Source organism: Varanus komodoensis, unplaced genomic scaffold (assembly GCF_004798865.1).
Source record: "Varanus komodoensis strain SLA01 unplaced genomic scaffold, ASM479886v1 scaffold24, whole genome shotgun sequence".
Taxonomy (NCBI): Eukaryota; Metazoa; Chordata; class Lepidosauria; order Squamata; family Varanidae; genus Varanus; species Varanus komodoensis.
Window position 1 is genome coordinate 2,233,098 of NW_025335641.1, and position 17,806 is coordinate 2,250,903.

Here is a 17,806-nt window from a genome sequence, read left to right on the forward strand (position 1 = left end):
TTGTTTTTTCGGCGCCAGGTGAAGACCTTTTTATTTAAACGTCATTTTAATTGTTAACAATATTTACTTATTTATCTGGCCAGGGCGACTTCTTTTCTTTTATAACTTTTCTTTTATAACTTCTTTTATATCATATATATATATATATATATATATATATATATATTAATTTTAATTTTATATTGTTATTTTTGTATTGTATTGTATTTTATTGTGTTGTAAGCCGCCCTGAGGCTTCGGCAAGGGGCGGCATAGAAATGTAATAATAATAATAATAATATTTCTCCCTCCTCCTCCTTGGGAAGGGGGACATATTTGTGATGGTGGTCTTGACATTTGAACTGAGGTCTCAGTGGGAGTCCCTCCCTACATGCTGGGCATACCCAGGGGTCGGGCTTCCACCAAATAATAATTAATCAGCTTTGGAATCTTCCCAAATCAGCTGCACACATGCATGCAGAGCCCATATTGTGTGAATGCACGGATGACCACACAAAGAATGACAGTCATAGGTAGGCAACCTGACTTTCATTTGCAGCCCTTGTTAAGTAGGCTGCTCACTACCTCCCACAACCTTTGATGGGATTGGTCTGCCAGGTTAAAACAACATACCACCGTATCTTGAATTCAGTAATGTCTAGAACAAGCCTGGGGGTGTCAGGGTGCATTGTTGCCCTAAAACAAGCCACCCTAAGGAAGGTAGTCTGGGTTCAGATAACACAACAACCCACCATGGCTAGTTACCCATGATGGGTTGCAGTGTCACGCCAGACCAGTTACGTGCGCATAATAAGCTACAAAACAAGACATTCTGATACAAAGGTTTTATCAGTGGCCTAGTAACAACATAACCTACTCTAAGAATTAAAAACAATTAGAAGTCAACATTTTCTAAACAGAAATAAATGTATTAAGAAAGCAATGCATACTGATTGATATTCCTTCAATCTTATATACAAAACATTTAGGGTATAATTCTTAAATGTAGGATTAAAATTTTCAAAAGGGCTGTCAGATAGAAATGTCCAATAAACATGCCACATGAAGAAAAATGCATTGCACCTTAATAGAAGAAAGACTAAAGGAAGACTCTTCAAACACCTATTGTAAACAGCCATCCAAATAGACTAACAGTGTTCAGAAATCACTGATCTGAATTACATATATATCTATTCCTCAAACCACAACATTTTCACAAAAGTTAACCGTTAATTATCTTCATTGTGGTTGTCAGTAAAAATCCTTTGACCCATTAAACTGAATGCAGTCCACAGTCATTCATGGCAATCTGTCGTAAGTTCAATAAATCACTTTGTCTGCCCGGGATTTCATATACAGGGGAAGGAGGGGGTTATTGAGTATCCCATTGTCTGGGGGACTATTTATCTCAGAAGGTTGCAAGTTGTGCAGGCAATTGCTATACACAAGTTTTTTGTGGGGTAGGGCAGAGAAAGAGAGAATATACATGTGATTACGTGTTGATTAAAATTGAAATCCTCAGGTTTTAATTACATTTAATTGTATAAATTAAAATGGAAGGATTAGGAAAATTAATAAACATTTCATCTGAGATTAAGCAAAATCAAAAGAACATGTTACAGAGCAATTCTTTTTCTTTATACAGTGTATTTATTAGACATTTCTATCTGACAGCTCTTTTGAAAACTTAAAGTCTGAATCTAACATTTATTGTGACTTTATTGGTAATTAAATTTCTGAAATATTGTTTTGAAAAGCCTGTTCTTCATAGTAGAGCCTTATTCATGTCTATAATGCTTGTGATGGGAGACCATTCTAATGATCAGAGCCGATATCCCCTTGAAGTGCATCTGCTTCAAACTAATACAAAATTGTCCCCATTCTATTTGGAGATACTATCTTATAGTTTATTATATTTCATTTTTAATTTTTGTTATATGTGGCTTTTTAACTTTGTGAACTGTCCAGAAAGACTTTTGGCTATTGAGTGGCATAGATGAAATTAATTAATTAATAAAATATAATCACTACTTTACTTTAATTACTTTAATGTTTAGTGTGACCCAATCTTATATCTGGAAAGACGTAAGGAACAGAAGTGCCACGATGCTTTACCTAAACAATAGATGTATAAACTAATTATTACAAAGGAAGCAGGAACCATAGCTGACTTGCCCTTCCTGTTCATCCATATTTCTGTCTTAGAATCACAGAATGTCTCTAGTGTGAGATAGGCCACAACTTCCCCAGGCAATAGGTTCTATTGTTGTATTGCTCTGACAGTGAGAAAATTCTTCCTGGTGTCTAGTCTAAATCTGCTTTGTTTTAACTTAGGTGCATTATTACATGTTCTGTCCTCTGGAGTGAATGAGATCTTGCCCTTCCTCTTTGTGACAGCCTTTCAGGTACTTGGAGAGTGCTATGATCTCTCCCTTCAGTCTTCTCTTCTTGAGGCTCAACATGCCCATTTCTCTCAATCTTTCCTCATAGGGCTTTTCCTCTAGTCCCTGACTCATCCTTGCTGCCCTCCTCCCATTCTAGCTTTTCTGCATCTTTTTTCAACTTAGGTGCCCAGAACTGGACACAGTACTCCAGGTGAGGCCTGACTAGTGCTGAGTATAGGAAAACTAGTACTTCACTTGTTTTGGAGGTGATGTCATGAGCGGGGGGGGGGGGGAGCAGAGTAGATGTCCCTTCTGACTCGCTTTGTTTCTATGTTTTTGTTAATGCAACCCAAAATAGCATTTGGCCTTTTTGCAGCTGCATCACATTGTTGGCTCATATGTAGCTTGTGATCTACAACAACCCCAAGATCGTTCTCATTTTCATTATTGTTGAGCAAAGTTTTGTCTGAAGCAGAACCATAATATTTTACGTTCTTAGAAAGTGTGAAAAGTAGTATAATGTAAATAAAAAGAAACACAGTATGTGACACCCTAACCAGCTTGAGGAGTGTGTTGTCCACATACTGTCTGTTGATGGGCAACTCCGAGCCCCGTTTTCTATTCCTTCTTATGTTTCCTTTTATCAAGATTAGATTTAGCCTGTTCAGGGTCCTCTGTAATGTAGGCCATCCTTGTTCTGACTGGAAAGCTTTTTCATCTAGCTTGTTTATAGATTCTCCTTCTAAATAATCGAGTCTAGTCATATTCTGGAAATCAGAATATGTATAGAGCGGTTTCCACGAAATTCTAATGAGATTAGAACACCCAAACAAGGATTGCCCCTTTGCTCTTGAAAATGCTTCCTCTGAGGACCAGGGGAATGTGGGTGGAGGTTGCTAGATAAAGCAGCAGTCCTGGCCTCATATCCTGGACCTTTGCTTGAGCCTGTAAGCCTTTTGTATGCAGGGAGAGGGTCAGGAGTTTTCAGTGCAAGAGCTTCTTCCAGTGGCACTAGGACTAGATACAATCCAGGTTGAAGAAGATATAAACAGACTTGAAATTCTTTCTTTTTATTGTCCTCAGCAAAAGGAGGCTAAAGCCCCAACATTAAATGCAGCCTTGATTCCTCAGCAATAAAAGCAGGTAAGTTTGGCAAATGCTTTTTAGTAAAGGAAAATAGTGAGATAAGTTTAAAAGACAAGCAGAGTACAGTGTGAGTGTTCTGCTTTCCTTTCAGAGCTTAGACTGACATGTTACATGCAACAGTACAGCCCTAAAGCAGTGCCATTCAAGGAAGAGGGCCAGATTCACATATGGGAGGTGCAAACCTATGTACACTTGCTTGGTTATCAGCCTTATTGAATTTAGTGAGACTAATTTATGAGAAAGCATGCATAGGATTGTGCTGTAAATGCTTAAGGTGGTGCTGGAAAATGCATTATTAGATTTTTTTAAAAAATCTTTACAGTGTATCATTTTAAATATAAAAGTCTTTGACAACCATGTTAAGTTCTTTCTTTTTCTCCTTTTTATTGAAATTTGCTGTACTTTTAAATCTAGGTTTTGGCATCATGTAAAAAAGATTCCAATGCAATGCAACTGGTTTATTTTATCCTTAAAAAGAGGAAATTGTGACAAAAATATATAAAATATAGTGCTTCTGTTTATAAAAGAAATATCTATAAAGGAAGAAACATTTTCTAACTTTTCTCATTAGTCCAGTGAGAACAGCATCTTTAATCAAACAAAATGCAATGTCTTTCTAATTTTGTTTAAAGTGTTGCAATACTTACACAAGCCAGATCAGGTTATTGTAAATCTAGAGCAAATTAGAATCATTGGCCTCTGCTGATGCATTCAAGGGTACTATGTAAATCATAAATTTAATGGCATACTAAGACACACATCTGTTTCTATTTTGCAGAAGTTAATAATCTAGCTATAGGGTATTTAAACATGACTTTCATCGACTGGAACATTGGAAAAAAAGGAGAGCCTTTCCTATAAGTTGCACACTGTTGTTAGCAGCAATGCATCCAAAATATCCAGACAGACTGCAAATCTTGGTTGTTAACTACGGTATATCATGTGATTTTTCTCAGTATCTATTCCTCAGTTGCTGATTGCACATTTAACAAATCTTTGCTAAAGAGAAACAGTGTGGCATTACTAAATGGATTTACATTTTTAGTAAAATTAAATGTTGTGTATGATAGATTGGAAGAAAATGCTAAGCATTTCATAACTGATTTATAAACAGTGGCATAGCAGTTATGGATGTTTTTATTTCTCTGTGCCGTAAGTAAAACTACTCTAGTATATGTATATACAATGGCAGTATAAATTGATTTGTAAAAAAGGAAAATTGCTCTGGGGTCAGCATTAAATAATGACTGAATTCACACCCAGTGCATTCACACCCATTTACTTACTGAATTCACACACCTCATTGGATTAAATGAGATATACTTCTGAGTAGACATGTCAAGGATTGTCAGGAAACAGAGCTGATGCACACAGCCACAGTTCACGCCCATATGCAAAAATGTGTTCACTACTTTGCTGTGACATATTGCTTACCAATATGTCCTATTGGCATATCTAATGGTTAATAGGATGTTGACTCATGATACATTAACCTTGGTTAGGACACGATTTACCACAAGATAATTAATGAGTCTTTTTTCCACCTCTACTTTTCATACATAAAACTGTATGGAAACATTTATTGTACCCCACCTTTTGTACATCTGACATGGTCAATGCAAATTCAAATTCAAATTCAAGTCAATACAAATATTGAGAGCCAGTGTGGTGTAGTGGTTAAGAGCATGGGACTGGGACTCAGACGATCTGGGTTCTAGTCCCCACTCAGCCATGGAGCCAACTGGGTGACTTTGGGTCAGCCACAGGCTTTCAGCCCAACCTACCTCACAGGGTTGTTGTTGTGGGGATAAGATGGAGGAGGAGATGTAAGCTGCCTTGAGCCCTTTGTAGGAAAAAGGCAGGATATAAATTGAAAAAATAAAAAATAAAATTCATAAATTAGAATAGCCACTGTATTAAACTATTGAATTAAAAAAGATTTGCAACACTTCCCATTGTATCCAAATATCTTCACTTTAAAACTCTGATTTTCTTCCTCTGTTTCTTCAAGCTAGGTTTCTGGCAAGTATTGGGCTAATTATAGCCCTTGGCTTCACTTTCCTTATTCAGGAAAAAAATTCAGAAAAGTTCAAAATGTAGTATCAAAAATGCATTGTAGATTATGCTATAATTTCCTCTGGAATTTTGCCAACAGATAGTGTTGAGTTCCGCTGTTAAGAACTAAGACAACCGTTTTAGTGTAGAAACTCAGACAGACAGACACATTGAAATGCAATAATTCAACTTCTATTTGTTATCAATCACACATAACAGTTTGATTAGAAAGTCAGCTCTTCCAGCATAGCCCACAGTGCTTCAAGCATGTACTCAAGAAAAGAAGCCAGACCCCACCACCAGGGTCCATCTTTGTTGCCCAGAACCTGCTCAGTGGTTGCCTTTTCATTTTCTTCTACTGCTTGCGGAGCCTCCAACAGCACAAGGGGCTAGTGCTTTTAGTGACGATCATTGCCTTATTGGGAGACTTGAACGGCTTTACAAGGTAAGCTGCGAATGGCTGAGAACACGCTTGTACTGAGCAACTTCTGAGAAGCAAAGATAGGTGCTGGGGCTGGAATTTGGCTTTCTTTACTGAGTACCTGCTTGAAGCAATGTGGGTATACTGAAAAGGCTGAATGTCTAACCAAGCTGTTCTCTGTAATTACAAATACAAATTGATTTATCACATTATACTTTGCCTACAATTCACCACTAAAGGAAAAAAAGCTCAGCTCTTATCAGTAACACTAAGCATGACCTGTTCTCAACGTTCCAAAAGAAATGCTAAAATTCTTCATTTACTTATTATTCTAAATGGATTAGAAACCAATGGCCTAGTATCAGTTACCTTTAGAGTTCACAGCAGCAAACAATATCTTGTATTCTATATGAACACGGCTACATTTAAAGGTCTGGTTTCAAAGAATAGTATAACTAGTACTAGGCATGCACCTAACCAAAATTTGGAGCTGTATGTCTGAAGCAGTGGCACTGAACCCCTAATCGACAGAGTACAAGTCAGACTTTATGTCATCATCTATCTGAAGTGGTATTCCTCTGGCAGATTAAAAACATACTTTAAGGAGTATGTTTAAATGAAATATGTTTTATTTTTATTGTGTGCTGATTTTGCATTTAATTGCCACAGATCATCTTGATTTGGTGACTAGAAAACAAAAGGGAAAGAAAGGACAAATATACCCATCCAGACTTGTCCAAGAAATTTTGTTTTGGGACAAGTTGCTAAAAAAGAAAGGGAAAGTCCAAATTTTAAGTGAGTCCACTGCTTTTCTGTTGTGCTCTATCTTCAGCTCCACCAAAAATTCTTTACTATATGCCCCAAATTTCTAATGTCCACTCCTTGACTCTGATTTGGTTTAACACCTCGCCCCATATATTACAGTAATTTCACCTACATGTTTTAGGGCAGTGTTTCCCAACCTGCTGCTCCTTCAAATGTAGTGAACTTCAGCTCCCATCAGCAGCAGACAGGGTGGTCAATGATCAGAAACCATGGGCGCTGCCATCTAAAACATCTGATGGAGGAGTACCAAGATGAAGGAAGCTGTACTGGGGCTGAATGACCATGGCTGGGCATGGCTTCTCATGAAAAGACTGCAGGTGGCATTCCAGCTAAAACTGAAGAAAGGTGCTTTTACACAGTCCTTCTACATGGTTGTACAGGAGTAGGAATTTCTCAAGGAGCCTCATTACACTGTGGATGGGGTTTTTCAGGGAAAGTGTAACTCCATCCAAAACCAAGTAGATGACACCTACTAGGTCATCAAATTTTATATATCAAGATAACTAAAGTAGCTGTATGGATCCTAGCCACCATTTGTGAATTTGTGCCATGTATGGGTTGAAATCTGTAACCTAACTCCTTGTACATAAAACATTATGCTCCGCTCTAGTATCAGAGTTCTTAGAAGAAAATTTGGATCAGTTATTTATTTTTGTTGCAGAATGAATAGAACTGAATGAATTGTCAGAGTGAAAATTTGGCTCTTTTCCTTTAACATGTAACACAGTAATAAAAGACTTGGTGTCGGTGCTTCTGGCAGCAAAATAAACCACTGTGTGATGACAGATTCCTAATGATTAATGCTACACTAAACTCAGAACACAATTGCAGCAAAGTGCCAAGGCTAAAGCATGTTGCAAATTAATTTAAATGGTCATTTATGAAAACAATAATGGCCAATGTTCTGGTGGTTCATAAAAAATGATCTGATTCCTAAGGAAATTGCTATGGGGATGTTGTAGGTGGATGATGCAAGTAAGGAATGGCCAGGGATCAGTTCCTCACAACTTAGTTCCTTATTTTCACTGACAGTGTTCAGTATAAACTACACAGTTCCCTCTTTAAGCAGCAATAATAACTATAAAATTATGTTTCCTTAGTCTGTCCCATATTCAATGCATTATTGTGCCTCACAGGTACACATATACACCACAGAAGGACACTGATCATTAATTCTTGAGCTACATATACTTATTTATCTATGTTTTAATTTGTTACATTTCTATAGCAACCAATAGCCATAGCACTCTCTGATCACAAAATAGGGCTCAGAAATATGCACCATAAAACATAATTTTAAATAGATGCTATTTTTGTTACCAGAATTGGCTCCCAACAACAATCCTGGAAACTGTTTGGACTGGATAATTAGATGAAAATGATAGCCCTATTCAGGCGTGATTGTCTCCTGTTCAATTAAAACTGTGTGGAGCGAAAGGAGCTGCACAGAGACGAGCCCGGCCACTGGCTGCCTTGCTCTCATGCTGACCCTGTGTTGGGGTCTTGTCTGTACACAGGAAGCCAACTGAACACATGCACATTCTCCTTGTGCACATTGGAAATCTTGCATAATAACACACACACACACGCACGCATGCACGACCACTCAAGCCCTAGAATGGCTTAGAATAGAATCTGTGGGAAGAAAAGGCAAGTGAATACATAAAAACACTAATTAATTAATTATAAATGATATTATTATAGTTAATTGATTATAATTAATGATATTTACTAATTCATTACAAATAAATAAAATGAATCCCTTTATGAATAAAGATGATGTCTGAAGCCAGATTCCAAAAGATGCAAGCTTAAACTCATTGTCAATGCTTCTTTCACTAAACAATAGTTCAGTTTTAAGATTAGCTTCTCCCGCGTAATGCGTCCCCTTAAAACTTTTTATCAACTTGAAAAAGTTATTTGGGGTGTCAGCCTATAAGTGGCTGTACACTTCTTATGGTGCAAATCTTCAATAGCTTCTTAATGAATTATTTAATGTGAGTATATAATTAGAACTACTCCTTGGCGGGTGATTGATGTTCTTTGAAACAGTAGCATGGCACTGATATCACTCTTTTGACTGCTGTTTTTAGAAAGGCGTAACCAGGCTTTCAATCAGACGCAAGCACTATTTGTCAAAAATAAGATTTAAAAGGAAATGCTTATTTAAGGAGAGAGAGTCAGAGAGTGAGAAAGGAGATGTACTATCTTTGATCTCCTATACTTTAGTGATACTAATACCCCTCTGCTTCAGGTATTTGTAATGTAGAAAAAACTAATGACTGAATCAGAGACTTTTATATTTGTTGAAACAAAAATGACAGTTCTTGCAGCTGCTGGAGTCACACCAGGTGGTTTGACAGAAGCTTGGCAAAATGTTAGTTAGAAGATGTTTTATTTTACACTGAGAACAGGTGCCTTACCCTATTTGATTGCATAAGGGTCTAACCACCAAACATTGGCCTGCTTCACATGTAATGGGCAACCCAAAGTATTGGTTGAACATGGGTTGTTACAGAACTTTGCACTATTTTTTTTTCCCTATGGGTTATGTACCCAGAGTTCACAACACAGCAACAAGCCCTGGAGTTCTCTTCCTAGGTTGCTTTTGGTAACAACTCATAGTTTAGTGGAGGGTTTGCATGCAATGTCAACCCATGATTCAATGTCTGCCCCTACTCAACCCATATGCTAGTTTGTTTTTACATGCAACCCAGACTGTAGTAATGTGGTATACAGAATGAGGTTATTGCACAGAAAAAGACCATATTTTTGTTATCTATTGAAGGCATTTTTACTTTTAACTCTTTTTCCAGGGGCAGTTTATAGTATTGTACTGTATACTGTAATTAAAAGATAATAATGATAATAATACTTTTATAACGATTATGAGATCCCAATAGTAAAGGCAAAGCTAAAAAATTATAGCACAAATACAAATATACCAGAAATAAGTAAGCTGAGAAGATAAGAAGGGCCTCTCTTTGGCCCTAAATATATTAGTAGTGTAGGAACCAGGAAATACTCTCTGAGAAAACAGTTCCATAAGAGGGATGGTACAATTCAGAAAGGTCATTGGCACTGGTCTTACCTCAAAGAGCAACTGAAGGAGAGCCTCCGAAGAAAACTACTAGTCAGGCATGTTGATGTGAAAAAAGACATTCCTCCAACTATAGGGTTCCAGGTTCTGTAGGATCTTAAAGATAAATGGTATTACATTCAAATCCCAGGGCAGTTACTGGGATATAACATGGCTTGCACAGCTCATACTTAATCAAAAGAAACATCCCTTGGCCTTGGGGACAGATTTACTTCTCTTTATTCTGCCGCTCTTAATAGGACCCCAAACTGGCTTGCTTAGTTTGCCTTGTGCTTGGGCTGCTTCTGCAGAATAATGAGTACTCAGGCAATGTAAGCCTGAAACCAGACACAACAGGGCCAACATCTATGTGTTCAGTCAATTTACAATGGGGTTGAGGGATCTTTCTTGATAGTAGAGACAAGTCCAATTCATGTATTTTTCAGAACTTGCAAGAATGCAATGTGGGCCAGAAATGGGGCCGTGAATACTGGTCCACTCCCAACATTCCCTGCACACTAAGCCCCATTACTCCCTGTTCCGTGTGAAGAGGCCACTTAAGCTCTCACTGCCCCACTCAGCTGGACTAGGAGATGAAAGGCATGCATAAGGACACTGAGGACAGAGATCGCAAGTGCATCCCCACCCCCACTGTAAAGTCCTTACATGTTCCAAATAATGCTTGAAAGGGTCTTATATATCAAGAAGAAAAGGAATGCTAAATCTGTTGGCCTCTTATCTCCATCACTTAGGTGCCCTCAGTTTCTATTCCTATACCAGGTGAAAGAGGGAGAGAGACTTGACTGGAAAAATTGCATTTGTTGTCATTGGAGGCACTCTTCTTTATATCCCCCATGTCAGGAAGGTAGAATATTGGGAAGAAAATTGGGGGTGTGGTTTAGCTCTCTCCTGCTGTTGACGAAGAAATAGCAGGTGAGAAGAGTGAGAAGGAAAGAAAGAGCAAGCACAGTGGCAGGAAAACACCAAGGAGTGAGGCTCTAGGCTATGCAGAAGAGGCAGATAGCAAGACAAGTACATAGGAGAGGGAAGGAGCAAGGCTCAAGACTAGTAAGGAGCAAATGGTGAAGTTAACGACCAGGAGAGAAGTAAAGCTACAGGTTGGGAGTAGAGAGACAGGAGGGCAAAGGAGACTTGGCAGGTAGGAGAAGCTTGGTGGGGCCAAGAAGTAACTCTGTTCTCTTCCTGCTCACTGAAAGGCTGATCTGCCACAGGTCCAACAATAGGAATGTGGGTCTGGTTCCATAACATTTTTAAATGTATGTAAGGAGTAGAGAGGGATGCAGGTGGCGCAGTGGTTTAAACTGCTGTGCTGGTTGATCGAAAGGTTGCCAGTTCGAATCTGCACAACGGGGTGAGTTCCCATTGCTCCGTCCCAGCTCCTGCCAACCTTACAGTTCGAAAGCGTGCAAATGCAAGTAGGTAAAAAGGTACCACTTCAGTGGGGAGGTAAACAGCGTTCCGTGCACCTCGGTGTTTAGTCATGCTGATCACGGAGACTGTCTGCGGACAAACGCTGGCTCCCTCGGCTAAGAAACGGAGATGAGCACCACCCCCTAGAGTCAGGCATGACTGAACTTTAATGTCAAGGGGAAACCTTTACCTTTTTAAGGAGTGGAGAGCTTCATGGATGCCATTAGAGGTTCCCACAGGTTCCGTGCTGGTGACCCATAAGGCTTGCATTACATAACTGAAATACTGTGGGGGAGAGAAGAAGTGTGTGTGAGTGGGTGGGTGGTGAGAATTTAAAGTGTTCCTTTTACTCTAAAGTTCCTTTTACTGTTGAAACAAGACAGTTTCTGCACCTTTTATGGTCTTCTAATGTGCTATTTTCCCTCAGACATGCTTTTATTATGTATCCTTAGTCTCTTTAAATAAAGGTTCCTCCTGAATATTAGTTAATTAAAAATATTAAACTTAATTTCTGCCTAAGGAACAAGAAACAGCTATGCTAAATAAAATTATCTTAATTTTCCTGAATCTGTTTAAATTAAAAACATCAGCTTCTACAGCTGAAACTCCCCCCCCACAAAAAACCCCCCAAAAAACAAAACAAAAAAGAAGCCCTCATCCATGGTTAAAGTGTTTGAAGCCCATCAATCTCTCTAACCACAAAGCTAATGTGTTCCTTCTGTTTTCTTTGAATGAAATCACCAGAGTGGTTAGATGTTGATTTAACATAAAACAAATGGAAATGGGTGTTTCCTTAGTCATGTGTAGAATGTATTGGGCGAGTGGGGGGAGAAGGAAAACAATTACTAAGTATTATGAGCAAGTCAATGATTTTGCCATTTAATAAATAATACTTCAGGCCAGGAATCATTAAAACTGATTTCTGTAGTTAACCACATTATGCTGACTGCAGAATATGACGTGTGAGGAAGCTGTACTTTTCTGAAACTCACAGCTCTTTAAGAATAGGATTTCAAGAAGCTTTAAAAAAATTCTGGAGTTTTAATCTAAATGTTGCTTTGGACACTACACCCCTTTATCTTTTAACAGGTATCCTGCTGGCGGCTCTATTGAGTGAGCAATGCAGTGTATGAGCTGTGATTGGCTCCTGTGGCAATGTCTGTCATTTCCCTGTGCTCTGGAGATCATGAGAGTTTGCTATGGCAGAGATCCCAACTCCCATGTTACATTATCAGGTGACTCTGACACCTGAGATTGTAGGGGCAGAGAGCAGCCAAAAGTAGCATTTGAGCCAGCTGAAATTAAAAGCATCACACTAGAGAATTTTAAAAACTCTCTAACAATGAAAATAATTTTGTTTTAATTAGGTATTCCCGGCTGTGTTTGCAAACAAGAGCCTCTTTACACATAGCAGTAAGGGCAACACTACATTATAGAAAGAAATAATGTTCTGTAACGTATAGAATAAATTTATAGTCCTGCCAAAGGGAGGAATATATATGTGCAGATGGTCTCTCTCTCTCTCTCTCTCTCTCTCTCTCTCTCTCTCTCTCTCTCTCTCTCTCTCTCTCTGTGTGTGTGTGTGTGTGAGAGGGAGAGGGAGAGGGAGAGGGAGAGGGAGAGGGAGAGGGAGAGCGAGCGAATGTGAGCATTCTTCAGGGCTAGGATGACTGTGTAGATCTATCAAACCAAGATTAGGACATGGTATTAAGATCAGGATTTTAAATGACATGTTAAAATCAGTACTTTGTGATGTTTTCCTTTTAAATGTGTTTTGTCTTATTGTTTCTGCTGCCTTATTTTTTTAATGTTGTTCACTGTTTATTACTACTTGTGTTACAGTTGCATTTCTTGTGTATATTGCCCTGAAAGTTTGTGCTAAACAACCGAAATACTGTGCTGTCTTTGAAGCTCTGGAGTTGCAGTAAACATTGAACTCTAGAGTCTTGTTGCCATGGCTAGATTAAAGATTATGCTAAATATTCTGAAGAAAAGGGTTTTATTCAGACCAAGCAGCAACCTGCAATGTAGTGTTCCTGAAAGATTTATCCAGTGTGCTCCCATACTGAAGTCTCTGTACTGAACTCTTTTAAAGTTGTCTGCCACTCAGAACATGATAGTTGCTACCTTACAATGGTGTTTGTAGTCTGGCAAAGCTCTGAGGTTTCCTTGATGCTTATCAGGAATTTCTGAATTTAAGTTTTGTCTTTCAATAAAAGAATAAAGGCTTTGTCTCACCTGCAGTTGCATCACTAGATGTATCCCTCATTTGAGACACACTGGAATTCAGGGTGTTCCTCAAAAACTTCCAGAAATCATCCAGAATTTCTTCCTTCTTTTGTTGGCCATCTACATCACCCAAACCTGAAACAAATGTATAATATGGTTCAAGGGCTTTATGAAAATGAAACCAGAATGGAAGTTTCTTGTTTCCAATACTTTACATTTATCTCTTAATGTATGCTAACAGTCCTCTAATTTTCTTTGGTAATGTCTGTTAGCATTACATAAGAGTAATTCAGGTCCCTTTGTGTCTTTTTCAATGAGCATCTTTCTTGGAATTACTTATTTCATTCAGAATCCTCAAAACTGAATTATGGGTTCAGAGCCAAAGTGGATTAAAGTATGATTCAGCATTTGTACAACCGTACTGAATAGTAGGCAATGCATCAAGTAAGTCAGTTCTTTGCTTCAGAGCAGGCCAAGGAGTTCTTGGAAAGTTCTATAGCTTCTGAAATGATAAGGGGAATTTCACCAATGTGATGTGTTAGCTTTTCAATATATTAACCTATTATGAGTCCTGGATTCAGCACTAAACATGGATGCCCACGTTTTAGTCCTGGACCAGAAATACTCTTGCATAGCAAAAGCCAATGTGTTAACTACACCTGTTCCTGGAAAAGTTAGCTCTGACCATCTAGAGACAAGCCTCGGTTGCATTCTCTTTGGACACTTGTAACATGTGTTAAACAGAGCTGCCTTGTTTAGAAACTTCAGCTGGTTGCAAAAGTTACAAGACAAATGTTGCACAGCTTCATGACCTACCAGTCTGTTTTAAGGTACAGTGCCTAAAGCATGAGATAATAATGATTGTGAGAATTATGGTCAAAGAAGTTTCTCCAGAGTTGAACTGCAGATATTGATTACTATACTATCATGGAATCTGCAAGAAAACAGTAGCTAAAAGTAAGGAAGTAAGGTAGCATGGAGAAAATCTACATGGAGATAATCTACACCATGGCAGTTAAACTCATCTAGAAATATTCACCAAGATACTGGAGAACCCGTATTTCATAGCTACTCATATTACAAGCAGGTCATGTGTGAGAGAGCTAGACCTATGGTGTGCTATTCTTACTTTTGGGGAGAGAAAGTCCAGTTACTAATAGCTAAATTCAAGCATTGTGTTTTCCACCACTACTGATTTTTTTCCTGCAAAACACAAATGCAAAGGAGCACTCGGTGTGTTTTAAGGCACTGAGACCCAGCAGCTAGTGCTTGGGAAAACTGAGTGTGCATTCTTGTGTAACTTATAATCCTCAATAATGGAGAGATTTAGCCACTCTGGAATTTCTCAGCAAGTTTTCCATAATTTTAATTACAATTTGAACAAAATAAAATCATGATAAGAAAGGATAAAAATGCTTGCATAAATGGAAATGAAACATAGTAGGAATATGTGAATGTTTGCGCATGCTCTCTCTCTCTTTCTCTCTCTCTCTCTCCCTCTCTCTCTCTCTGTGTGTATATATATGTATGTATATTCATATGAGTGCATATATGTACGTGGAAATACAGCTTTCAATAAAAACAATTAGGCATAAGCTTCAAGAAAGGCAGACTAAATATCCATATATTTCTCAGCAAGTTAATATGGAAAATGTTTCTTAAGGTAGAAAGTTTGCAAATCACTGCCTTACCACAAGAAAGCAGTGGTCATGTTTATGGAGGTAGTAAAGTTGAGTAATGTGGTAGGACGGCCAAAAAGAATGCTTGTAACTAAAAACTTCAAGAATGGCATGATGGAATAGATGGGATTATGGTGTGTGTGTGTGTGCACAGTTCCATTTGGGATTGTTGGCAGATGAGAAATTGAGGTGGATGAAAGATGTGGAATCTCATAATATAGGTCAGCAAAGTATCTCCAGGACACTCTTTCATTTGCACCTGTCTCAACCTATAGTACAGGTTTTTTTCCCCTTCCACACCTGAGATCGTATTTTCAATTGCAATTGCAGATTGCAAAGGAATTTTCCAGACTGTACAGCTACCTCTTTTAGTTTTGGTTGGCCTGTGGCATGTGGCTTGGCCTATTTGTTGAGTTTTCTGGAGCTGCTCATAGGTATTTTATTGTGGTGCACTTATCCTCTAACAGTGACATGTTGTATTCTAGATTAAGTACATGCTTGTGCCTTTAAGGACTAAAAACTTGCTTTAAAAAAGGATGAAAACTCAGATTCACTTGAGTCTAAATTTTGTGACTACTGTTGAACACCATGCTTGCAAAGCAGCTCTGTGTATGCCTACTTCCTGGCAAATCACTTTAATAATTTTGTTTCAATGGCAAAGACATAGCATATACCAAAATATATTCTCCCAAAGTAACTGCACACACTCAGCAATTTCTCTGTCTTGTGGAAGGAACAGTGTTGTGTGCCTGTAACTGGGAGCGCAATTTGACCCATTTTGTCAGATAGGTTCAATCGCCTTTTGGAAATGTGTTCACCCCAAGAATGCAGCTGTCAGTGCAATTGGCTAAAAGTGTTGTCAGGAACCCTTTCATTAGAGCCCATATGCAGTGAAGTTGTATACAATTCCTTAAGAATCATGGCAATAATCCATAACGATTGGCCATTAGTCTACAAGTGCCTTATCCAGTAGGAATGTGAATAGCTCCTACTGGTTTGACCAGAATTGCATGTGCAGCAGACACGAAGGCAAAAGGAAAATGTTAGAAAACCTAACATTAAATAGAATGGTGTTAGAGAAAGTAGGTTGCTGTGGTATTGAGGTCAAGTTTCTTTTTGTAAAAATAAAAATAAAACACACATCACAATGGTTTCAAATGAAATAGCCCTACAGCCTGAAAAACACTAGCATACTCTATGCTGCTGGCAAGGAAAGGACTGGCTGTTTTATCAGTTTATGTCCCTCTGTCCCACACCTTTTCATTCTTTGTGGGATAATCAATTGGTGTGGAGTTGTGGGAATCTTTGAGACCTCCTAGAGCAGCCTTCCCCAGCCTTCCAAGCCATATCATAGCAATTTTTTATTTATTATTATTGACAATGGTGGCTGGGGATGATGGCGGTAGAGGTGGGGAAGGCCACTTCATGTGTGCCATGGCAGTCCCATGACTGAACAGCTGGAAGCAAAATTCAAAGAACTAGAAAAAGCTTGGAAAGATTGCACTGTTCACACACCATCTGTGACTCGTCTTGACTATGACAAAATAAAGATGCAGAAGAACCATGTTGCCATGTGAATGTAACCTGTGAAATGCAAATTAGCACTCCCTTGGACACAATACGAATGATGAAAAGTGAAATCCTGATATGCTTTAAGAGCTGGTTCTCATGTTACTTTGGTTACTTCTTCACACAATCTGATGTGCAAGCTCATAGCTCATGGTGATCTAAAGTGATATCTATGATTGGCATACCTTTCAGGATATCAGATGTGACAGGTGTTGCTGAAGCTGAAATCTGTGGGGTGTCAACTCATGTGCTGTGTTGGCTCATTTGTCATGAATGAAAAACAACAACTGCAAGCAGTTCCAAGGTAACATATGTAGGGAGCAATAAATATGAAAAATAAATGCAGCACTTTCCATTTTATAAGAGGATTCCTAAGTAAAGAAAAATATTTTAGATAAGAACAATACAACCTCATGCATGCATGTGTGAGGGTATGTGAGTATGTTGCCATGAATTTAGTGGAGATTTTGGTTATAGCTCTGTGCTAGGTTGCACAGAAAAAAAATTCCTCCTTCTCTTCCTTTTCTCATAAATACAATAAAAGGCTGTGATAATTAGGTTGGAAAGTTTACCAGCAATACTATAACAAAAATCTAACTGAATCCACACTAAAACTACACTGAATATTTGTATAATTTTCTTATTGCCAAAATTGTGGAAATATATAATTAGCAACTTACTCTTAAAAATCAGTCATACAAGACTTTTCATATTTCTTAAGAAAATAATAAATACATTTCTTATTTCTATTCCAATTTCCATAATTATATTTTAAACAGCATTAATAAAATCAGGAAAATATCTTTGTGTATTTCAGCCAAAGGTACTTCATAGCAATCCCACCCAAGTCATATACTTTTAGGTTGCATTGATCGCACATGCTTAACTATGCTACTAAAATCAATAGGACTTAAGAGTGCTTAACTACAGCTGGGCTTGCCCTATATTTTAAACAATTGTTTCAATTTTTAAAAGGTCACACAACTCTTCATAAGATATAAATAAGATA

The 17,806-nt window shown here is 38.2% G+C and overlaps 1 protein-coding gene across 9 annotated transcripts in view; it reads left to right on the forward strand.

The window, feature by feature from the left end:
• ADGRL2 (adhesion G protein-coupled receptor L2) overlaps positions 1–17,806 on the forward strand; it is a 425,162-nt gene that overhangs the window by 167,970 nt on the left and 239,386 nt on the right. Inside the window, exons 2-3 of one of the 9 annotated variants that reach the window (XM_044432476.1) lie at positions 2,314–2,384; positions 3,447–3,506. The exons of the other annotated variants lie outside the window; for them this stretch is intronic. The gene's annotated coding sequence lies outside the window, so the exon portion shown is untranslated. The remainder of the gene's footprint in view (positions 1–2,313; positions 2,385–3,446; positions 3,507–17,806) is intronic. 9 annotated transcript variants of the gene reach the window in all.